The following is an 11,708-nucleotide window of genomic DNA, read 5'->3' as shown; positions in this document are numbered from 1 at the left end:
GAACATTTACCATTCCCTTGCTTCCCCATCCCCTCTGTGTTTAGTTGCTTCTGAGCCTACAAGACCCATTTTCTGGCCTCTGTTGAGGAGCATCTTTCAGAATATGGAGGCAAACAGTGTTCACTGAGAATCTGCTACATAAACCATGTGCCAGTTGTTAAATAATTATCTTCTGCTCCTAGCTCCTCCTCCATGTCTGCTTTTGATGCTTGCCAGCTGCTTTGCTATGCTAGGCTTTGCCAGTAGCGGGTGCTGGAAGGTGACTGCCGGGCTGGAGGAGGGAGTAGGGAACATGGTCCTCACTCTACCCCACCCTCCCTGCCCAGCAATGCTTCTTCACCCTGGCAGAGGCAGTTCTTTGTAGCAGCCTCTGAATCTAGTCTGCAGTTTTTCTAGCCCTCACAAAACCACTCCTCTGGCCATAGATACCCAGCAGGATACCTAGTGGCTCCTGCTCCCAAGTTTTAACTCACAAGTTTCCTAATCTACTTTTCTAAGTTTTAATAAGTCCAACCTCTTCCTTTTGTTCCTTGGGTCCTAGCAACAGTAGCTGTTTCCTATAGTTACCACTTCTATGGTTCTCTTTTTACACTTTCATTTATCTAGCTAACAACTTTACACCTTGTTAACAACTCTGCATTGTTATCTCTGTTCACATAACTGTTGTGGGTCTGTCTCACAATGGGACCCCAGTGCAGACGCTGATCTGGCTGATGAGGATCAGGCCCAGTTCCCACAGAACTTGCAGTCTTTATGGCTTCCTGTCTGTGAATGTCTTTTATGTCAGGTCATGTCCATAATCCTGTGTGTGTGTGGGCGGGGTGGGGGAGGTCCTCATTGTCACTTCATCCTTACATTGTCTCTGCGATGCATCTAAACATTCCTTTAACTCCTTTTCTACAAACCCTGATCTCTTCCCACTGATTTCTTAAATTTCATGCCAGTGATTCCAGTTTGTGCTTCATCCAGCTTGGCGTTTCTCATGATGTACTCTACATATAAGTTAAATAAGCAGGGTGACAATATACAGCGTTGACATACTCCTTTCCTGATTTGGAACCAGTCTATTGTTCCATGCCCCGTTCTAACTGTTGCTTCCTGACCTGCACACAGATTTCTCAGGAGTCAGGTCAGGTGGTCTGGTATTCCCATCTCTTGAAGAATTTTCCACAGTTTGTTGTGATCCACATAGTCAAAGGCTTTGGCATAATCAATAAAGCAGAAATAGATGTTTTTCTGGAACTCTCTTGCTTTTTTGATGATCCAACAGATGTTGACAATTTGATCTCTGTGGTTCCTCTGCCTTTTTTAAATCCAGCTTGAACATCTGGAAGCTCACCATTCATGTACTGTTGAAGCCTGGCTTGGAGAATTTTGAGCATTCCTTTACTAGCATGTGAAATGAGTGCAATTGTGCAGTAGTTTGAGCATTCTTTGGCATTGCCTTTCTTTGGGATTGGAATGAAAACTGACCTTTTCCAGTCCTGTGGCCACTGCTGAGTTTTCCAAATTTGCTGGCATAATGAGTGCAGCACTTTCACAACATCGTCTTTTAGGATTTGCAATAGCTCAACTGGAATTCTATCACCTTCACTAGCTTTGTTCATAGTAATGCTTCCTAAGGCCCACTTGACTTCACATTCTACCATGTCTGGCTCTAGGTGAGTGATCATACCATCATGATTATTTGGGTCGTAAAGATCTTTTTGTATAGTTCTTCTGTGTATTCTTGCCACCTCTTCTTAATATTTTCTGCTTCTGTTAGGTCCATACCATTGCTGTCGTTTATTGTGCCCATCTTTGCATGAAATGTTCCCTTGGTATCTCTAATTTTCTTGAAGAAATCTCTAGTCTTTCCCATTCTGTTGTTTTCCTGTATTTCTTTGCACTGATCACTGAGGAACGCTTCCTTTTCTCTCCTTGATATTCTTTGGAATCTGCATTCAAATGGGTATATCTTTCCTTTTCTCCTTTGCTTTTCACTTCTCTTTTTTTCATAGAGATTTTAAGTCCTCCTCAGACAACCATTTTGCTTTTTTTTTTTCTTGGGGATGGTCTTGATTCTTATCTCCTATACAATCAGGAACCTCTATCCATAGTTCTTCAGGCTCTCTATCAGATCTAATCCCTTGAGTCTATTTGTCACTTCCACTGTATAATCATAAGGGATTTTGTATAGATCATACCTGAAAGGTTTAGTGGTTTTCCTGAGTCCACTGGGATTAACTAATTCCCAGCAGCCCTGAGGGCTTTCCAGGTGGTGCTAGTGGTTAAGAACCCACCTGCCAATTCAAGAGACATCGGGAGACATAAGTGACACAGGTTCAGTCCCTGGGTTGGAAAGACCCTCTGGAGGAGGCATGGCAACCCATTCAAGTATTCTTGCCTGGGGAGTCCACAGAGGAGACTGGTGGGCTACAGTCCATAGGGTCACAGAGTCAGACATGACTGAAGTGACTTGGCATGCACAGCAGCCCTGAAGAATTCTGAGTTCTGAAGAAACTCGGTGTCTGTGGAGCTGGTAATTTAAACAATTCCTCTAACTAATAAAAATAAATGAAAAAAAAATAAACAATTCCTCTCCTTAGTGAATCCATGAAATATTATATCTGCTTGTCAGGATGCAGCTATAGAAATCTGAAAAGGAATAGCTTCAAGGGTGAAGGGGGTTTGTTTATTTTTCACGGAGCCAGATATCTGGGCTAGGAGGCCGGGTGTGGGGGGCAGGGTGGTACCTGTAGCCCTGACTCCTTCTCTTTCTGTTCTACTGTTCTCTGCTTTCGTCCTTCATTCTCATGGTCACCATTTGGTGGCAGAATAGTGGCTGCTGCCACCCTGGCCCCCTGTTTATGTCTCTGGCAAGAACCAAAAGGAAGTCACTATGGGAAAGGGGGAGTGCAGTCTATGGAAGGTCAGGCTTTCCCAGATATTCTCAGGTATTCCTCTCATGTTCCATTGCATATGGGCACTGGTGCTTAGCTTCAAAGGAGATTGCAAAATGTAATTTTCTAGCTGGTATGTTACTACCCTGTGTGGTTCAGGTGAGGTAGCAGGGGTGGTGGGCGCTCAGTGGCACTGGCAGTGTCAATCGCACGTGGGAATCCATAAGTGGGACATGTCTGTCTGAATGTCTCAGCCACCCCCCCCCCACTTCTATTTCCAGACTCTGTGAGGGCTCCACAGTGTCCTCGTGGCTCTGAGGGGCTTCCAGGAGCCTTGATGCTTGCCTCATGTCTTTATACCTTGAATGCAGCCTGTGTGCACTCACAGAGGAAACAAACATTCAGGTCATACATGGTTAGGTACTCTTAATCTGAAATTCAGCTCTGTGAACCATAGGTCCAAGTCCCAGCAGGTGCTGCGTCCTCCTTGCCCCACTGATACTGAGTCAAAATGCACTGTGATGTGGCATGGAGACCCCAGCCAGGCTTCTCACCATTGCCTCTTAGGTGACTCCCTCTGTCTTATTACAGTCTTTCAGAGCCTGCTGCAGTGCTCACCCCACATGCTTCCATTGACAGCCTCCACTTCCTCTCATTTTCTGTCCCAAGAAGTCCAGGGATCAGTATGGCTGAGCAGGACATTTGTTGGAGGTTAGTGAATGGGGAAGCAGAGAGATTGGATCTCTAGCAAACTTGGGGAGGCGCAAAACCAGAGATGTGGACAGGTTGAGTGTCACCACCTCATCATTTTTGTTTTGCTCAAAGAGCCTCAGCAAAATGGCAAGGAAAGGGACAGAGGTCTGTCTGAGAAGGGCTGATAGGGCTGGGTTTTCACTGGAGAGGCTGAGGATTTTTCTTTCATGGTGATAACCACTTGGCAGGAGGACACAGCCCTGGAACATCTTGGGTACTTCACCAAGACCTTGCCAAGCCCATCTTAGAAGGACCCAAGCTTCTCAGCTCACTGTGGCTCTGGGTCTCTTCATGAAGTTGTGACAGTGGGGATCAGTGGGATCAAAAGCTTTCTTATTTTCAGTCTCACTTGCTATTTGTTCATTTCTTCCTTTCTTCCTCCTTTTCTGGGAAGTTCTTCAACCTTCAGCCTGCTTCCCGTGTAGCTCCCATATTCAGGCTCTGGGTGCTTGCCAACCGAGGCCTGGTGGGCCTTGCTAGATGCTTAAAGAGCTTAATAAGATCTGTAAACATACCTCCGGCAGCATCACTCTTGCCCACCTCGGAAGCTTCTTGTTTTAAGTGAAAACTAAACAGCCTTTAATTATATATCACCTCTCAAGGACCATTTAAGAACCAAACCAGTATTTACAAATGGATTTGAAATTTTCTGAGTAAAGGGAATTAATTCTATCTGTTACCTCTCAGTACTTAGAAAAGCAAACAAGAGAGAAGAGAAGGCTTATTATGTGTCCAATGATAATGGGCCTTGAGGCCTCTGGCCCAAATCAGTCAACTGGAAACACAAACTTTTAATGTGTTTGATCGGAGGAAACAAGAATTGCTTCAGACAGGGTTATTGTTCCTCCTGAGTAGAAATTGCCTGACCGTGAGAAGCAAGGAGGCAGACAGCAAGAGCTTCAGCCCCGCTCTTCCGCAGCAGGGTGCTGCTCGCACCGTGGAGAGCCTCCTACTCGAGTTTAGCCAGTGCAGTGCAGTCCCTGAGCCAGGCCAGCGCTTCTCCCACCTGGAGTGGAGTCTGGTCTTACTTAAGAGGTCAGAGCCAAAGCTCTGAGGGGTCCTAGGCCTAGGGAAGCACAGTGGCCCCTTATCCCAGTAATTCAAGCTCAACCCATATTGATGGCCAATGCCTCAGTTTCCCTGTGAGTCTAGCCATGCTTCATTTAGATAAAAACTGTACCTTGAACTTTTAACTACTTGGACCTCTGATGTTACCCCTAATCCTTCTTAACTAATGTCTATTCAGCCCTCCAGAGCAACACTGGCCAAGAGAAATGGAATGCGAGCCATATATGTGATTTCACATTTTCTAGCAGCTACAATAACAAAATACAAGAAAACAGGTAAAATTAGTTTAATATATATTTTACTTAAACCAATATGCCTGAATATTGTCATAATTATCATTCAACATGTGCATGCTTAGTCTCTTAGTCTTGTCTGACTTTTTGCAACCCTGTGGACTATAGCATGCCAGCCCCCTCTGTCCATGGAATTTGTCAGCCAAGAACATTAATATAAAATTATTCATCAGTTATTTTACCATTTTTGTTTGGTACTATGTGTTTGAAATCTGGCCTTTAATTAACTAATAGTTCTTAATTCAGATTAACTACATTTGAATCATGTGTCTACCCTATTGAACAGAACATCTGCAGGGACTGGCACATATATTCCAAGACTTGCAAATTTTGGCTGGGGTCCTCTTGGTTCCTGTGATGGTTAATTTTATGTGTCAATTTGACTGCTCCATAGGGTGCCCAGATATTTGGTTAAACATTATTCTGGATATGTCTGTTGGGAGTATTTATGGATGAGATTAACATCTGAATGTAGATGGGACTCATCTAATCCTTTGAAGGCCTGCAGGCACACTCAGTTGAGTTTCTGTGACCCTATGGACTGTAGCCTACCAGGCTCCTTTGTCCGTGGGATTCTCTAGGCAAGAATACTGGAGCTGGTTGCCATGCCCTCCTCCAGGGGATTGTCCTGACCCAGGGATTGAACCCTCGTCTCCTGCGTTTCCTGCATTGTAAGTAGATTCTTTACCCATTGAGCTACCTGGGAAGCCCAATTGAAGGCCCGAATAGACCTTTGAGCTGGGTGTTGGTTTTCTGTTGTCTTGGACTTAAACTTAGGCTAGAGTTTATACCATCAACTTCTTGGTTCTCTGGGTCTCCAGCTTACTGACTGCAGATTTCAGGACTTACAGTAAATTTCCTTGTGTATATATCTTATTGGTTCTGCTGACTTAGAAAAAAAAGCACAACATGAGTGTTGCAAATTAAGTTTTATTTGGGGCAGAATGAGGACTGCAGCCCAGGAGACAGCACCTCAGATAGCTCTGAGAAACTGCTCCAAAGAGGTAGGGGAGAAGATCAGTACATATGTGATTTTGGTGAAGGCGGAGTACACGCAATCAAGTACATGTTTTGCAGAAGGTTTCTGCTAGTCATGAAGAGCGGTCATCAGCATGAAGGATTTTAGTGCAAGGAGATACAAGAATTGGGCTCATAAGATTGGCTCCAGAAAATATCTATCTGAAGATCTGTTCTGCCAGTTTTTCCCAGAGCATAGAGTGCCTCATTTCTGCTCTCCACCCTGAGCTCCTTTCAGAGGGTGTTGAAAATCAGCAGCTGCAGCAGCACATGATTTAATCCTTGTAGAGACAGATGGCAAGTTCCCATTTGTAGTTAACAGTTCTCTGTCTCTGGAGAACCCAGGCTAATACAGTTCCCCATAGACGGAGCGCATGGAGCTGTTATGTTGATGCCCCAACATGCTGTGAAGATACCAGTTAGTAGACCTTGTCTTCACATATTGAGGTGTAGCAGAGGCAGCTTTCTGAGCTAATCTGAGTCAGAATCCAGGGGAAAAGTTAGGAGGCAATTATATAGTGTGATCCAAGTAACCAGACGGCATTGAGGACCTATTGGCAGAAGGTGAAATCAGAGGATGAAACCAGAAGTCCAGAAAACTGGATCTCTGAGGGATTATTTTAGAATAGAGCTATACAAGTGAGAGAAGGGTGTCTGCTTTGTGGAGACTGAGAAAACTAATTCTTGTGGTCGTGGCTTTATAGTTCTGTTGAACCTGGGTGTGCCTTCCTGGAGAAATGTGAAGAGATCACTCCCTTCTGTGATGCTCTTGTCACTGAGATCATCCCTCGACAGTTAGTTCTGGATTCTTCCTGTCTGCCTTCCTGGCTCCCGTCTTTCCTTGCTCTCCAGTGATCTTTGCATGAGGCAAATATGATCAGGCCAGTCAATCCCTGGTTTGTAACTATTTTGCCTGTGGTGTGATGTCCAAACTCCCTGAAGTGTGTTTAAGAATCTTTATATCCTCTGCTTGTCTTCTCAGCCATAGTGTCCTCAATTCCTATTGAACACGTGACATTTTATGCACTTTGCTCCATAATGTTTTCTTTTTCACATTTGTGCCCTTGTGTATGGTTTTCTCCTTGCCTGGAACTCACTACCCTTCCCTTTTCTCAACTAGACACATTTCTTTCTCCTCTAAGATAGAGTATAGACATCACTCCTCCAGGAATCTTCCCCTGACATTCTCTCTTTTCATTCCACGTTAGAATAGCTGCTAGTATCTTGTGTTCTCAAAAACACTCTCAGCTCACCTCTGTAATAACACTCATCTTACTACATCTTAATCACTTGTTTACATGCTACCTCACATACCAGACTGAGGTTCTTAAAGGCAATTATATGTATATATCACGATGCAAAACTGGTCTTGGCCTGGGGTGGCCTCAGAAAGTTTATGCAGTGACCAATGTGTGGGTCCACCCAGCATCTGTGAAGACCCTGGGTTGGAACCAAGCCTGCCTGCTCTGGGCTTCCTATCTGGTTCAAACCACGATTCCCCAGGCTCCTCACGGCTAAGTCAGTGTTTGCAGAACGTTCACCATTGGGAAAGTAGTTAATATGTATGCAGAAAAAGGCTATGTGTCCAGAGGTGATTATTGCAACATTGCCTCTGGTAGAAAAACAGAAGAAACAATCAAATTACAACAAGTAAATTATAGCTGTCAGTGAGCTGGAATTTATGCAGTTTTAAAAGCCATGATTATGAAGACAGCAGAGCAGTCTGAAAGACGAAAGACTCAGCACTTTTTGTGTACCTACGAAGAGAAAAACCCAACTTCATCAAATAATGCTGTGTGTATTGATTCATTCATTAATTCAGCAGATATTTATTGAATCCTTACAATGTGCAAAGCAAAAAGTCTAAATTTAATAAAGATTTTAAGGGGAAATGGAGATAGAGTGGCATCACTCATCACAACGGTATTTGTGCCCTCACAAAGTTTCTCTTCTAAATGTCCTTAAAATACAGAATGAAATAGTTCAGAAAGAAAAAAACAAATATTGTATATTAATGCATGTATGTGCAATCTAGGAAAATGATACAGACGAACCTAGTTCCAGGGCAGAAATAGAGATGTGGATGTAGAGAACGAATGTGTGGACACAGGGGTGGGGAAGGGGAGGGTGGGACGAATTGGGAGGTTACAACTGATATCTATCTATCTATATACATTACCATGTGTAAAGTAGACAGCTAGTGGGAAGTGCGTATAGCCCAGGGAGCTCAGCTCTCTGCTCTGTGATGACCTAGAGGGGTGGGATGGAGGCAGAAAGGGAGTTCCAAGAGTGAGTGGATATATGTATACTTATGGCTGATTCACATTTTACAGCAGAAAGTAACATAACATTGTAACACCAATTTTTAAAAATGCCCTTAAGCCCTCTTGTCTAACTTTCCCCTTCTATCATTCCCCTTCTCTTTATATCCATTCCTGTTTTGAGTGAGCAGTTTACTTGTCCTTCTCCTAGTTTCTCCAGTCTTAAGTAAGTAAGTAAGTAAATGAAGTCGCTTAGTCGTGTCCGACTCTTTGCAACCCCAAGGACTGTAGCCTACCAGCCTCCTCCGTCCATGGGATTTTCCAGGCAAGAATACTGGAGTGGGTTGCCATTTCCTTCTCCAGGGGATCTTCCTGACCCAGGGGTCAAACCCCCAGTCTCCTGCATTGTAGGCAGATGCCTTACCGTCTGAGCCAGCATGGAAGTCCACAGTCTTACATCCTCACATTCATTACCTCGGTCAGCAAACCAAAGGGATCTTTTAGAATTTAGAAGGCAGTGGAGAGATTGTCAATAACAAATTGTGTTTCTCGGCCGCAGTGCTTTTCCGATCTTCTCAGATGTGCACTGGGAGTAGGACACCTGATTGGACAGGCTGCCCACCCTGGATCTTGGTCCTCTCCAGGCTCAGGGTGGTGAAGTGCACACAACAGCCATCTGTAGCCTGTGCAGCTGCTGCTCTTGCGGGAGGGCCAACCACTCCGCATGAGTTTTCAGGAGGGTGTGAAGCTAGTACTGATTATGCTCCTAAGGGGTCTCAGGGAACACCTGGTTATGGTTCACTCTTGCTGTGGGTTGTCTCTTCCTTTCAGGCCTGGGAGGTAGAGAAGACAGAGTTAGCTGGCTTCATTTTAAGTACTGCCCATTGGTATGTAAATAATTCATATATTTTAAATAACAAAATAAATATTTTATGGGTCTTTAAAATTCAGGAATGAGCTGCATCCTTGAGGTACACGGATTAAAAACTAGCCTTGGATTGAGGTCACCAACATGGTGACAGGTTGTTCCTGACTTCACAACTCCACCCTGTTCCCCGCAAGAGGAAGAGCTAGTAACCATTCGTGGACGAGACAACACTGAGAGACTCCTGGAACCTAGGGGTGAGGCTGAGGCAACCCCTGCATGACAGAGACGGAGACAGAGACAGAGGGCCTTAGAAGGGTGGGGGGGTCTGGCCTTGGGCTGGGTGCCTTGCCCCTCCCCCAGGCTGACCCAGAACCGAGCTGAGAGGTCTTCTGGAGCCTAGCTTCTGCCAGTGGGAAGAGAGAGAGCCCAGAGTGGGATTCGGCCCCCTCAGCCTTGCGGGTCACTTCGTGGGAGTCCATATTGTGGTTTTGCCCTGTGGGGATCATAGAGGAATCTGTAGGCTCAACCACTGGGAATCTGATAATTAAAAGCTAACCTTTAGTCACAAACCTCATTGCGCAGTAAAATATTGCTATTCGTGGAGACACATAAGTCTGAGCTTACAGAATTCCACATTCAGGGGTCTCAGAAATCAAGTTTAATTGCCTCCCTTCCTCTTGAACACCGAGGAGGTCGTTGCCTCTTTCCCTCCTCTCAGAAGGCTTCTGTGTTCCCTGAACAACAATCTCTTGGCCCAAACAGGGTGGAATTCTTGTTCCTGCACACCTTTGTTGCTGAGGGAATATTTACAGTTCATTCTTGACCACTCAGGTAAATCTGAGAAATCATGTTAATAAAATTTGGTGGGAGGGTGCTGTAGTTATAAAGCAGAACAATAAGGTTGGTGGGAGTTGCATAATTTTTTTGTTTGTCTCTATTTCCCATGAGGATTTCAGAGATGATGTAAAGTACTTGCAGCAACATGACTAGAATATTTCCTCAAAGAGCCTGCTTATTCTCATTCTATTTTAAAATATAATGCTTATTGTTTTTTTCTATAATTATAGAAGTAATGTATGACCATTACATAAAATTTGGAAAATATGGAAAAGTATAAAAAGGGAAAGAAAAGGCATCCATAATTTGTCACACAGAAATAATTGCTGACATTATTAGTTGGGAGAGAGAGAAATGTCCTAATTTCTATGCTTAATAATTTTTTTCTCTTCTCTTTGCTCTCTCATCAGACCCTGCTCTGGTTCATTTTTTTAAAAATTTATTTTATTGATATATAGTTTGATTTACAATGTTGTACTAATTTCTACTGTAAAACAAATTGATTCAGTTATACATATATATATATATTTTCATATTGTTCCCATTATGGTTTATCACAGGATTTTGGATATAGTTCCTTGTACTATACAATAGGACCTTGGTGTTTATCTGTTCTATATATAATAGTTTGCATCTGCTAATCCCAAACCCCCAGTTCACCCCTCCCCAACACCCTTACCTCTTGGCAACCACAAATCTGTTCTCTATGTCTGCGAGTCTATTTCTGTTTCATAGATAAGTTCATTTGTGTCATATTTTAGACTCTACATAAATGTGATACTGTGTGGTATTTGTCTTTCTCTTTCCGACTTACCAGTTTGTTTGTCACCTGGGTTATAAGCAGTTTTGAAGGAGGGTATCATCTTCCTCAGCTTGTATTCCTCCTCATCTATATCACAGATTCTAACAATGGCCAGGTTTGGAATTAATTAGAAAGATTTCTCTTCCCTTATCATATAAAAGATAAACTTTTTGTAACTTGAGCTTTTGATATCACGATCCTGGAAGGCTGACGAAAAAGACTTAAGGTAACATCTCTCATTGTTGGCACTAGGAACATTTCAGGTCTGATGATTATCTTTTGTGTGGGTCTTTCTTGGGCATCATAGAATGTTTAGTGGCGTCTCTGGCATTTTCCCACTAGATGCCACTAGCATAACTCCCTCCTCCCAGCTGGGACAACTGATAATGCCTCCAACACCGCCAGATGTCCCGGAGCGGGAGGGGCAGCATCATCCCTGGGCAAGAACCGCTATTTTAACATGTCCTGCTGAACACCTAGAAGTTAGGACTGCCAGAGTTTCTGGACTCTTAATTGGTTATATTTTAGATCTTGTAAACATGTTAATGGAATTTCTGAAAATATGAATATCAACATCTGTGTTCCTATTTTTTCTTTCTATCCATTGCCTTTTAAGGTGGGATATGGATTTTTATGGAGATATGAAAGGTCAGAATTTGGAAGTCTTATCAATCTGGGATTGGTCAGGGACAGAGCAACCTCCTTAGGTATTTATAATCAGAAGGGGAGTTAATATAGGGATCTAGGAACTTAAATCACCCTTAGAAGAACTGGACAGGAGAATGAGGGTCATGGAGAGTGCTGTTGGGTTTCAGGACATCCAGAAAGCAGGAGTCAAGAAGATTTTTTTTGAAATCAGGAGGCTGCTGAAATCCCAGAGTGTTTGCTACTGACAGCCTGTAGCAGAAATGTAAGCCATTTTTAGGA

At 43.5% G+C, this 11,708-nt stretch overlaps 1 long non-coding RNA gene across 1 annotated transcript; it reads left to right on the top strand.

Annotated features, from left to right (window-relative positions):
• The first annotated feature begins 2,086 nt into the window (after positions 1-2,086).
• LOC122445792 lies at positions 2,087-11,441 on the top strand. Its single transcript, XR_006270676.1, has 3 exons — positions 2,087-2,211; positions 9,134-9,148; positions 11,430-11,441. It is a non-coding gene; the product is annotated as an uncharacterized LOC122445792 (long non-coding RNA).
• The last annotated feature ends 267 nt before the right edge of the window (positions 11,442-11,708 follow it).

This window comes from Cervus canadensis, chromosome 8 (genome assembly GCF_019320065.1).
Source record: "Cervus canadensis isolate Bull #8, Minnesota chromosome 8, ASM1932006v1, whole genome shotgun sequence".
NCBI lineage: Eukaryota > Metazoa > Chordata > Mammalia > Artiodactyla > Cervidae > Cervus > Cervus canadensis.
Note: the sequence above shows the minus strand (reverse complement) of the source record. Positions and strands in the feature narration are given on the sequence as shown.